Below are 12,359 nucleotides of genomic sequence, written 5' to 3' on the forward strand. Positions count from 1 at the left end.
ATGATGTGTCCTTGTGTCTCCATCACTCACCTTTCAAAACCCATAGCTCTGTGTGGACATTTGTGGAGAAAATATCAGACTCTCTTCTCTCAAACTTTCAGATGGACATGTAGCTTTCACGAGAAAGATGCATTTCTATCATAATATAAATTAACACATATATGGGCACGTGTACTTATTAAGATTCAGAATGTTGTCCTGACCTGAAAGACAAGTGTTTTTATGAAGGATGGTGTGACGCCAAAGGCCCCCAGCCTGCATTTGGGGTTGGCATGAGATGCTGCCGGCACCAATTATTCAGTGGATGCTCAAAGCAACTTCATGAGGCAGATCGCACTCTTATTCCCATTTTATAGACAAGGAAATTGAGGCCTGGCAGGGTCAAGCACCTTCCCAAAGTGGCACGGCTAGAGTGCCCACACCAAGCCTCAGCTACCAAGCTGTGCTGTGTGGGACAGTGGGGACACACAGGCCCCGGGACTCTGGGAGGGGGAGTCACTGCTGCAGCCGTGGTCTGGGCTCTATGGTGGAGCTTCCTCTGAAATGTCTGAGTGCAAATCCCAGCCTCAGGTTCTCATTTCAGGCTCCCGCAGACTCTCCTTGCACACCCCGGCCTTCATGCCAAAGTTCAAGCCAGCAGACAGACTTGATTAGATTTGACTTTATCCCTCGTTTTGAATTATTCATGCCTCTCTCCTAAATTCCCCAGGAATAATTTAATAACACACAGCAGCAGGAGGGCGCCTGTGTAGGTGGCTCTGCTACACGCTAACCCGGATGTCTGCCCAGGACCATTTTCCTTTAAAGCAAATCCCTCCCTGAGCACTGAGGGCTTGAGAAGCCTGCCTCGGCAGCCCAGACCTCCAGGACCCTCCATTGTCCTGTGTCCCTGATCCCCAGCCTTGTGTCCTGTCTCTCTGCAGAGCTGTGCACAGCACCTGGCTGTGTCCGGGACCCCCAGGCTCTGCTTCCATCATCTGCGGTCTGGGCCACACTGCCACTGCCCCACAATGTATGGGATAAACTCTTCTAGCCACAGTGCTCTCTTGTTTCAGATGCTTCTGGAGCTACTGTCCTGTTTCTCTTGGGCAAAGGCCCAAACCTTTTCGCTTGGCATTCAGGGTCCTCTGCAATCCTGGCCTCTGGGGTCAGCCACATTCTCTTCCTGTTCCCCATCGTGGGGAGCTGCTTCAAGGGCTAGACCACCTGCGGGTAGTTGCCATCCTGCAGGGAAGGCAAGCCAAGCACACATGCCCGGGTGGGCTGACACCTTTCAGATCACCTCCTTCTCACAGCTCAGTGTGGCAAAGAGTTGTTCGGGGCACCAGTCCAAGGATCCTCAGGCAGTGGCTCCTGCCCTGTGGGGTTGCAGGGTCCTGGTCCTCCTGGCAAACACACCCTCTATGTTGTCTGCAGGGACTTTAGCTGTGTTGCCTGCTTGAGGGCAGCTCCTTCCTCAGGAGGAGCACAGGGCCCAGCCAAGGGCCACTGGCCCTGATGCCAAGAGTTGAGCCCAAGCCTGGGCCGTGGAGGGTGGGCAATGTCATGCACAAAGAGCAGAGACTTGGGGTGACCAGAGGCTGAATAGTGTCTCCCTCCCCCATTTTGTCCACATTCTAATCCCTGGAACCTTTGAATATTACCTTATTTGGTAAAAGGGACTTTGCAGATGTGATTAAGGATCTCGAGACGGGGAGATTATCCTGGATTATGAGGATGGCTCCAAATGTGATTAGCAAGTGTCCTTGTAAGAGGGGAGCTGGGGGAGACTTGAATGGAGAAGGAGATGTGGTGGTTGAAAACAGAGATAGGACGGCATTAAAGCAGGAGGGGCTTTTCAAAGCAAAGAGCGACACTGTGAAGACGGTGGAAGGCCACCAGAGGCCAGGCAGCCGTAGAAGCTGAACAACTTAAGGAAGTGGATTATTCTTCCCTGGAGCCTCCACAGGGAACCAGCCTCTCAATGGCTTGACGTTAGCCTAGTGAGACTGATTTTGGACTTCTGACTTCTAGGACCACAATAGAATAAACATGCATTGTTTTAAGCCACTGAATTTGTGGAAATTTGCTACAGTGGCCATAAGAAACAAGCATGGTGACTATGCTCAGGTTGAGCCAACAGTGTGGCAAGATCACATTATAAGAGGCAGAGAACTAGTACAGTGGAGGACATGATTGTCCTCTGTGCAATCCGCTGGGATGTCAGTGTTTGGACATCAATTCTGGACTCTTCATGGAGCGAGGGACAGAGACAATTTGGAGGAGACTGGCCACCTTTGGGGAGTATTTGTCCAGTCTATGTTCTCTGAGAACTGCTCCCCAACCCTCCCAAGGTTGGGTTGGCACAGCTAAGCTTATGCCATGTGGCCCCGTTGCCTTGGCCACACTTGGTCTGACCAGGGTGGACAACTGACCCCAGCTCAGTCAAACAACTGCTTTCTCCTGAGGATCTGTAATTGAAGCAGATTCTTGTTGAATCTGGGCTAGTCAATGAACCAAGGTCAAGCGAACTCAGGCCCCGGGAGCTGTCCTGCATCACACACTCAGACAAGTGGAGAACAGAGGCGCTGAGGGTGGTGTGCTATGAGCTGCCCCACGCGGGCACGCATTTGTTCGTGATAACCTCTCAATTCTTTCTTCTTTGCAATTTTTTATTGAGACACAATTCATCTATTAAGAAAATACACTGCAGGGATCCCTGGGTGGCGCAGCGGTTTGGCGCCTGCCTTGGCCCAGGGCGCGATCCTGGAGACCCGGGATCGAATCCCACATCGGGCTCCCGGTGCATGGAGCCTGCTTTTCCCTTTGCCTGTGTCTCTGCCTCTCTCTCTCTCTGTGTGTGACTATCATAAATAAATAAAAATTAAAAAAAAAGAAAAAAAAAAAGAAAGAAAATACACTGCATATATTAAAGCATACAACTCAGTGGGTCTTAGGATATTCACGATGTTGTGCAACCATCACCACTGTTTAATTCTGGAACATTTTCATCATCTCCAAGGACCTCCATGCCCATCCACAGTCCGAGTCCTCCTCCCTCAGCCCCTGGCAACTGCTCATGTGCTTTTCTGTCTCTATGGATTTGCCTGTTCTGGACACTTCCTATAAACCGAACCACAGGTTCACCATGTGGACTTTGTGGCTGGCTTCCTCCACTCAGCACAAGATTCTCGAGGTTCATTCATGTTGTCACCTGGTGAGCTTGGTGGTTCCTCTTGGTGGCTCCTCTTGGTGGCTCATACTATTCCCTTGGGTGGATAAGTTTGTTACTCGTTCATCAGCTGGTGGGCATCTGACTTGTCTCTCCTTTTTGCCTACTTTGAACAACACTGCTGCGGATGCCTGCAGACACGCTTCTAGGTGAGCGTCTGTCCTGTTCTCCTGGGTAGGTCCCTGGGGCCCGAACTGGTGGTTCTATGGTGACTCTGCTTAACTCCTGTCTCTCATCTTCTGAACATCTGTGAGATCCACAGCGCCATCTTCATTCTCATTTCTGACATGATTTTCTTGTACCTTCTCCATTTTTATCCTGCTCCAGCTCTGCAGGTCTTATCGATTTTATTTTGCTTTTTAAAGAACAAACTTTTGGCTTGGTGGGACCTTTTTACCTGTTGCCTGAAAAAGTTAGTTGGTGTCCGCTTATATTTTAATCACCTCTTTCCTTTCACAGACTTTGGTTCATTTTGCTGTTATTTCCAACCTTGTCTTTTGTAATACTTCTGTTCAAAACCGTGTTTCCCAGCAAGCATGGCGTCAGCTACAATCACCCAAACTTTGATAGCATTTTTCGTTACCACTCTGTTCAGTGTATTTTCTGACTCACATTGTGATACCCCCCCGCCCTTTGATCCATGAATTAGTTCAAGATGTATTTTTCAGTTTTCAGACAGTAGGGCCTGGCCTTGATCCCTTGGTGAAGCTATCAGAATGTCACTTGGGGTCTTGGCTGCCTTCTCTGGAAGTAGCAAATGTATTTGTTTTCTTCCCTGCGTAACAAATCACAACAAATTTAGCAGCAGCTTACAACAGTTGTTCGTTAGCTCACAGGTGTGTAGGTCAGAGGACTGGGCTCTCTGCTTAGGGTCTCATTGGGCTGAAATCAAGGTGTCATATGGGCTGCCTCTCACCTGGAGCTCAGCACCAGCTTCCAAGCTCATTTGGATCATTGGTAGAACTTATTCCTTGCATTTGTGGGTCTGAGGTCCCTGTTTCCTTGTTGGCTGGCAGCCAGGGGCTGCCCTCAGCTCCTACAGGCTGCCTGTGTCTCTTGCCTTCTGCATCTTTCAGGCCAGCAAAAGAGACTCTCTCCCACACGTAGAATCTCCTTTGCTGGGAAGAAACTTGTCCCTTTTAAGGGCTCACCTGATTAGGTCAGGCCAACCAGGGATACTCTCCCTATCACAACATCAAGTGATTTGGAACATTAATCACACTTGCAAAATTCATTCCTCAGAAGTGGCTACCTGAATATTTGATGGAATAACCTGAAGAAGGTGTGTACACCAGCAGGGAGGGGTCCTGGAGCTGACTTCGAGTTCTGACTACCAACATAGGGTTTACCTCCTGGGCCTCCATCCTCCCTGAGGATCTCCCAACCTGGCTCAGGAATTCTTCATTATCTTGTTAGCTTTCTGATGCACCCTGACAGATTTAAAAAGATTTGGTCCAATTGTTCTGCTTTTTCCCAGTGGAATGGTTGATCCCAATGAATACTACTACTGATAGCAGAACCTCCTTTAATCCTGATTAAAACAACAAAACAAAACAAAAAAATCCCCCTAAACTCTCAGGAATAAAAGACAAATTCCTTAACTTGATAAAGGACATCTGCCAGAAATCTCAAGCAAACGTCATATCTAATGGTGAAATATTAGGCCAATTCCTATTGAAAGCCAGGATTGAGATAAATTCAAGTGCTTTTCATGGCTTCTAGTTGAAATATGGAGTCTTGGCAATAAAGAAGCTAAAATTGCAAAGGAAGGAAACAGAAACTGTCATTATTACAGTTAGATATGCCCCTCTATCTAGAAAATCCAAGAAGACTCAGTCACCTGTTAAATTACTGGAGTTAATTAGAGAGTCCAGCAATATGGCAAACCAGATCGACACGAAGAGTGGTAACGTTCCTCACGGCAGCAATAACTAGAGATGTGATAGAAACACATCATGCCAGTTACATGAGCTTCAGAATCTGGAAAATACCTGGGAATGAATCTGGCCCAAAGTGGGAGGATTCAAATGTTGGGAATCACAAAACCTCTATGAGGAGCACAACAGAAAATCTCAGTCAATGGTGAGAAACATCTACTCAACTTCTATCCTGAAGACTTCTTGCTCCTCAGGGAAATCGCAGCCAAAATCTCAGTAGGGGGAATTTTTCATGAAGTTCCTTAACCTGACCCCAACATTCATAAGGAAGACATCACAGGCAAGATAAATAAAGTGCTTCTGATGAAGAATAGTAATGGGTTCTCCCAGAATTCTGGGATCTCTAGAGCTTGGAATCATGTGGTGTTGGCATGAGAACCACAACAGCCCTGGGGTTGGGGTTGATGATCCAGAATGATCTAGAATGATTTGTGCATACAGCCTCTGGGAATTCAATGCAAGAAAAGGTAGCATTTCCACTCCGTGGGAAGATCATTTTCCTTTCCTTTTTTTTAATAAATAGGGAAAATTGGCTTGTTGTCTCCGTCAGGGCATACTCAAGAAAGGAGAAGAATATTTAAAATAGAAGGGGTTACCTGGGTGGCTCAGTGGTTAAGCGTCTGCCTTCAGCTCAGGATGTGATCCCTAGGTCCTGGGATTGAGTTCCGAATGGGGCTCCCTGCTCAGTGGGGAGTCTGCTTCCTCTTCTTCCCTTCCCCCCACTCATGTTCTCTCTTACTCATGTCTCTCTCTCAAATAAATAAAATCTTTAAAAGAATAAAATAAAATAGAAGGAATGGATACAGGGTACTGGTTGCACAGGTGATGGGAGAGCGGAGAAGCCAGCAGGGGCCAGAGAGACAGCCCAGCCCGCCGAGGTGAGGGGACACAGTGGGTTGGGGCCAGCCAGTGGGGGTTGGGAGCATGGTGGGCTTACCCAGGGACAGCTGGAGTCATGGAGTGGGTGTGGTTCTTTCCAGAGAGGCCACCTGGGCAGAGTGGGGAGGGGCAGGAGCATGCTGGCTGTGCTTTTCTTCTGCCCTTCAATCCAGCCAGAAGCCAGGTGGCCCGTGGGGTCAGCTCCCTGTGCGATGGGGCTAAGCCAGGGCCCAGAAGGAGCCAGAGGCAAATGGGCCAAGATGGTGACCCACTCTCAGGAAAAATAAATAAATTAGATCTTACCTCATGGCTTAGGAAAAAAAAATTCCTATCAGTCAAAGACCTAACAGAAGAAACGAAAGAATAAAGTATTAAAGCGCGTAGAGAATACGGTTACCAGCTTGGTGCACATAATGCTATAAATAAAGGACACACCAGTGAAAAAAATCAACCACAGGGGCACCTGGGTGGCTCAGTGATTGAACGTCTGCCTTCAGCTCAAGTCATGTTCCTGGGGTCCTGGGATCGAGTCCCGCATTGGGCTCCCTGCACGGATCCTGCTTTTCCCTCTGCCTGTGTCTCTGCCTCTCTCTCTCTCTGTGTCTCTCATGAATAAATAAATGAAATATTAAAAGAAAAAGAAAAATCAACCACAACGGAAGGCTACAGTGTATAATATGAAACCAAAAATCGTCTTTCTGACTACAGATGCCAGAAACAAATGTAACACATGGCAGACAAGGAGCAAAACTCTGTGACATATAAAAAAAGGACCAAGGATTAATACTAGGATATGTAAGCAGTTCTACAAATCAATAAAGAAAAGACAAAGCAAACCACAAGGAAGACCGGCAATTCCAAGAAGAGAAAATTTGGGAAATGCTAAGATGGGAAACTTCAAACATGCTGCTGGCCGACATCACTAATTATGGGGAAACTGCAAATTAAAACAAGAGTGTGAAGCCATGTTAGGTGAGTGCAAAGGATAAAGTGATAATTGCTGACATGAATATGCGATGGAGACTAGAGCGTGCCTCTATTCCTCACGTCCTGTTACTCAGTAATGACCAGACTCCACACTTTAGTTGCTCCCAGAATCAAGGCTGAGACTCATGTTCTCCTTTGCAAGCAGGTGTGGCCACATGATTAGGTTCAGGCATTGACATGTAAGGAGAAGGGTGGAGGGGCAGTTTCTGGAATCTTCCTTGAAAGATAGCCAGTGGGTACCGTTCATCCCTTTCCCCTTATCCTTTCCTCCTTCCTGAGGTTGGGAATGCAGCTGTGTTGGCTGGAACTGCAGCATCAGTCAGAAGATCTAGGGAAAGGAGGCCAGGCAGGATGGAGCCACCAGCCAGGTTCCTGGGAACTTTGGGTGAGCAGAGCTGCTAGGAAGCCCTAGCTTGCCCACCTCTGGCCTTTCATACAAGAGATGCCTACACTTCTATCTGGTTTGTTTTCAGTTCCTGTTACTCTTAGCCAAATTGATTCCTAGTTGGTACAGGGCACAGATGTTTTGGACTGAATTGTCCTATGTCCAATATATGAAATTCATATATACCTCAAAATGTGACTGTTCTAGGTAAGAATGAGGTCATGTGAGTGGGCCTGAACCCAGTATAACTGGTGTCCTTATGATGAGAGGAGATTAGGACACAGATGCACCCAGAGGGACAACTACGTGAGAAGGTGGCCATCTATAGGGCAAGGAGAGAGGCCTCAGGAGAAACTAACTCTGCTGACACCTCGATCTTGGACGTCTGGCCTTCAGGACTGTGTGGAAAGAGATTTCTATTGTTGAAGCTCCTCAGCCCTTGGTACTTGGCATGGCAGCCTGAGCAGATGATACAGGTATGCTGGCGGGCAGCTGGGCTGCTGATGGCTATGAAAGTTGCTCCTTGTCTTCGATTGCACCCCTGGCACCTAGAGCTGCACTTGCGTGTGAGTCCACATATATGGCTCTTGGCTGCAGTGTTATCTTACAGGCTTGTGGGCAAACATGCAGGTACAGACACACACACACACACACACACGCCCGTGCCACGGCCGACAGCCTGGCTTACCTTTGCAAACGGAGTGGTGGGCTTGGGATGCTCAAGGGTACCTACAGTTTTATTAGTAGCATTTCAAATGTTTTGCCAATGTCAAATAAATAAGCAGACTGCGACCTCTCCCCTTCCACTCAGAAGAGACCACTGGCATGCAGCCACCACCCTGCTGTCCTGAGCATTTGGGGCACTCTCTGGCTGGCTTGGCCAGAACTCGGGCACCGGCTGTCCCTTGTGTCCACAGGCTTTGGAGGGTTGGGAGCCTTTGATCCAGCAGGGAGTTGGGGCCCCAGAGCACTGGCCCCAGTTCTGCCCCCTGCACCCCTGTCAGCTGTTACATCATCAGCCACGGGTCTTGCCGCCTTCTCGGCTTCCTTGTCCCTCCCAGTTGTGGAATCTGAGCCTCTGCCTTCCCTCAGACTCTTTCATTCTTCCCTTGGCATGCCTGTCTCTGGGCTGCCTCCGTGCCCCTCTGGCCTGGAGCGACTGGGTTCATGCCCAGAGAAGCGGGTGCATATTCCTGAAAGCTCATGGCAGGATTACAGCCCAGGGAGGGCGGCTGGAATGTCAAGTCGCTCACCAATGTCTAAGGGCTTCTGTGGCCAACTACAAGGAACCGACTGAGCCACACACAGGAGCTTCAAAGGGACTTTCTCAGGCCCCAGTCTTCCTTTACACACGGCACCAACTTTCGGAGTCCACAAAGAAGGCTTGTTGAGATTCAAACTCTGAGGGGGAGAATTACAGCCCACAGGTGGCTTCCAAGGTCTGGTTCTGAAATGGGCCAGGGGTCCTGGTTCAGGGCTGCCCTGTCAGCCAGAGAGTAAATTATGGGGTCAGTGGGGAGTGCTCCCATGGGGACAAGGGAGTAGGAGGTGCTCCCATGTGGACAAGGGGGTGGGTGGTGCTCCCATGGGGAGAAGGGAGTGGGAAGTGCTCCCATATGGATGGGGGCAGTGCTCCCTGTGTGGATCCCAGTGTAGACTAGGGCACTGCTCCCAATGTGGGTAGCTGGTGTGGGCAGGGACCTGTCACAGGTAGGGGGCTCTGACCACTCCTGCCATGCTTAGTTTAATGATAAATTACTCTCAGCAACTCACTTAGACAAAGACAATGGAAATCATCTCAAATCTCCTGCCAACCACCGGGAAAAGGAATGAAACAGAAAACAGCAGAAGAACCCATTCCCGCCTGTACCCCCTGGGCCTGGGTCTGGAGGGCAGGGGAGGAGGTGAATTGCTGGCTTTCTTGGTCCAGCCACTGTTTCTGGGGTGTTGTCCTGCTCGCTGTCTACATCAGGGTTGCGGGGAAGGAGGGGAAGAGGGCGTGCCTTAGGTGCCTCTGTACTCCTGCTGATCCTTCACTGAGCCTCAACCTACACCTTTCCAGAACTCTGGGCCAGGCCCCAGCTCACCAGGGCAGGAGGATTCAGCTAGCGGCACAGCCCCGGCCATGTGGGAGCATGAGCCCCGTTGGTCTGTGATGCCAGCATCCTGGACACCTTGGTCTGACAGGAGCCCCTGCTCTGTCTTTGGGCTCTGGCTGCAGGACTGGCCGCTACTGCTGTCCCTTGTGTTTGCCACAATACCCCAGCTTGCTTAACAGGGCCTGGATCTGGTCACTAGTGGAGCTGCACTCCGAGAAGAGCCACCAGCGTTTCCTTCACTGGACACCCTCCTCAGATCCACCTAAGACTCCAGTCTGCGATGCTGGGCGGGAGTTCCATCTCTCCAGTAGCCCACACAGCTCTTTCTGGTGGCATCCTGAGTGGCTGCCCTCTGTCCTCACCCCTCCACTTCCCCAGGTGGAAGGGTCTGCACTTGGACTTGTGCCCCTGTGCCCAGGTGGGCTGTCATGGAGGTGCACGGAGCCAGGGCACTGGCCAGTGACAGTCTGGCTCCTGGACTTTGCAGTTTGGACAGTGAAGGTGGGAGCCTCCCTTGGATGGGAGATGAGGTGGGGAGCCAGTGTGGTTGTCCCTTAGGGAGATGGGGCAGTGGGCAAGAGAAGAGCTGGAAGCTGGGCTAGCTACCCAGAACTGCTCAGGAGAGCTGCTTGTCCAGCAGGCAGTGAGAGCCAGAGCCCTCGGGAGCCAGGTGGTGAGGACAGGCAGGGGCTGAGCAGCAGGGTGGGGGAGTGGGGGGCCTCAGAAGACTCCAGGAGTCCAGGGAGGCCAGGCACGCTAGGCTGCAGACCCTGACGGAAGAGCCATGGATAGGAGTCTGAGGCTAGGTACAGATCACCCGCAGCAGTCAGGGAGGCCAGCCTGGGCTCTCTGAGCCTTCACTTTCCCATCTGCAGAATGGGCTAACATTTACCATGGAGCTGGTTCGATGCTTCAATAAGCAAAAAGCTGTAAAGTGCCCAGCCCTAATCTGGGGCTTAAAGTGCCTGCCCAGCCTCTCAGCAGGGAAGACTATGGCTCAGAAATGAATTCTTCACAAGGGAAACCCAGGTCCCATTCAGGCTGGCCCTTTCCCTTGCCCTCCTCTGGCATCTGACCTTCTACCAAATGAATGTCTTGTATGTGTGTATGTTGTGTGCTGGCACGGTGCAAAGGGTGCCATCCACAGCATCTCCATCACCGCTTCTGCAGCCCTGGGAAGTGGGGACTGGAATAAACCACTGGAATGGTTTATATATGGGACCCCCAAAGACCAGAGAGGCTCAGCACTCCACTCATGGCCAAGCTGAGTGTGAAGGCCAGCCCAGCGCACAAACTTATAGCACATGGAACTTGGTCTTGAGACACTGAGGTCAGGGTAGGCCAGGAGGGGCCTTCAGAGTTGGGGGTGGGGCTCTACACAGTGTGTCCTGGGAGGAGGAGGAGGGGAGGGGCCCAGGAAATGTGTGCTTGAGGGCAGGAAAGGGAGGGGCCTCTGGATCCTCTGAGGTCCTGGGAGAGGCTCAGACCCCGCAAGTGATTTATTTTTCCTTGACAACTAATTATTCGGAGATCCCATGGTTTAGTAGGGTTCATGGACGTGTTGGAGGGCCCGGGAGTGGAGTTCGGGCATCTCTCCTGTGTTGTCCTGCTCCAATCTTGTTTGGAGGCTTGCACAGGGAATCGTAGGTTCCTGAGCTCAGGGCAGGGGGTGCTGACTTAGGGGAGACCCCCGTGGGGGTGTGGCCGGGCCGGAGAGACTGGAGCCCACAGGGAGACCCTGCATGTGAAAACACAGACAGAGGAAAGTCCTACCTGCCCATTCCCTCGTGTACCTACTCCGTTCCCCCATCAACCACCCTCTTCTCAGCCTCCCATGGGTCCGCTGCGTTCCTTTAAGCACACCCACACCCACACCCACATGCACACACGCGTACACGCGCACGCGCGCACACACGCAGATGCTGCGCCCTATTCTCCCTCTGCCTCCGGCGTCCTCACATCTCAGGTAACTACTATATACTTACTTAATAATGCGCCCTGCAGATCTTCCCAGACGGATACCTAGAGTACGTCCTCGTCCTTTTTATAAATAGCTGCTGCATCCGGCAGGGGACTGGCAGGAAACAGATGGCTCACTCAAACTGGGCAATTCGAGGAGCGTTTACTAAGAAGGACTCTTCGGGGAGGCGTGGGCAGGAGGTAGTGAAGTCACAAGGGGCGGCCCTTATCCTTACTGCCCGAGCTTTGAGCGAGGGGGCTTGGGGACGAGGGAAGGAGGGAGACGGCCAGCGGGGGTGCCGGGGCAGGAGCCGTGACCTCCGGTCAGGAGTGCAGTTGGCCAGAGATGTCTGTACAGGGGGATCAACACCTCTGCTCTCTCCTCCTGGCCCCTGCCCCATGGCCGAACTGACCTGAAGTCTGAGACAACGGTGGCCCCTCACGCAACCGCCTCCAGGGGCCCGAGCAAGGTGAAGGGTGGATCCAGTTCAGGTTGCTGTGCCATGCACATTTTTTTTTTAATATTTTATTTATTTATTTCAAAGAGAGAGAGAAAGAGAGAGAGAGAATGCACACATGAGCAAGAGTGGGGGTGAAGAGTAGGGGGAGAGGGAGAAACAGACTCCTCAGTGAGCAGGGAGCCCAACACAGGGCTCTGTCTCAGGACCCTGGGATCATGACCTGAGCCCAAGGCAGACGCTTAACTGACTGAGCCACCCAGGCACCCTGCACATTTTCTTCTTTTTTTTTTTAAATACATGTTTCCACTTAGATTTCTCATCTGTCGCTCTCAACATTTAGGCATATATCTAAAGGATACATTTGCAGAAGTGGAATTGCTAGGTCAAAAGGTTAATGTACTTGCTGTTTTGATAGTCATTGCAGAGTCTGTGGGGTGATAT

At 50.8% G+C, this 12,359-nt stretch overlaps 1 long non-coding RNA gene across 2 annotated transcripts; it reads right to left on the reverse strand.

Annotated features, from left to right (window-relative positions):
• Positions 1-2,938: 2,938 nt before the first annotated feature.
• Positions 2,939-11,639, reverse strand: LOC144321867 (uncharacterized). Of its 2 annotated transcripts, XR_013387365.1 has the most exons (4): positions 6,086-6,772; positions 5,745-5,915; positions 5,052-5,142; positions 2,939-3,986 (listed from the first exon to the last, which is right to left on the reverse strand). It is a non-coding gene; the product is annotated as an uncharacterized LOC144321867 (long non-coding RNA). The 2 variants fall into 2 exon arrangements; XR_013387364.1 differs by lacking the exons at positions 5,052-5,142; positions 5,745-5,915; positions 6,086-6,772 and adding an exon at positions 11,484-11,639.
• Positions 11,640-12,359: the final 720 nt, after the last annotated feature.

This window comes from Canis aureus, chromosome 10 (assembly GCF_053574225.1).
Source record: "Canis aureus isolate CA01 chromosome 10, VMU_Caureus_v.1.0, whole genome shotgun sequence".
Classification (NCBI taxonomy): domain Eukaryota; kingdom Metazoa; phylum Chordata; class Mammalia; order Carnivora; family Canidae; genus Canis; species Canis aureus.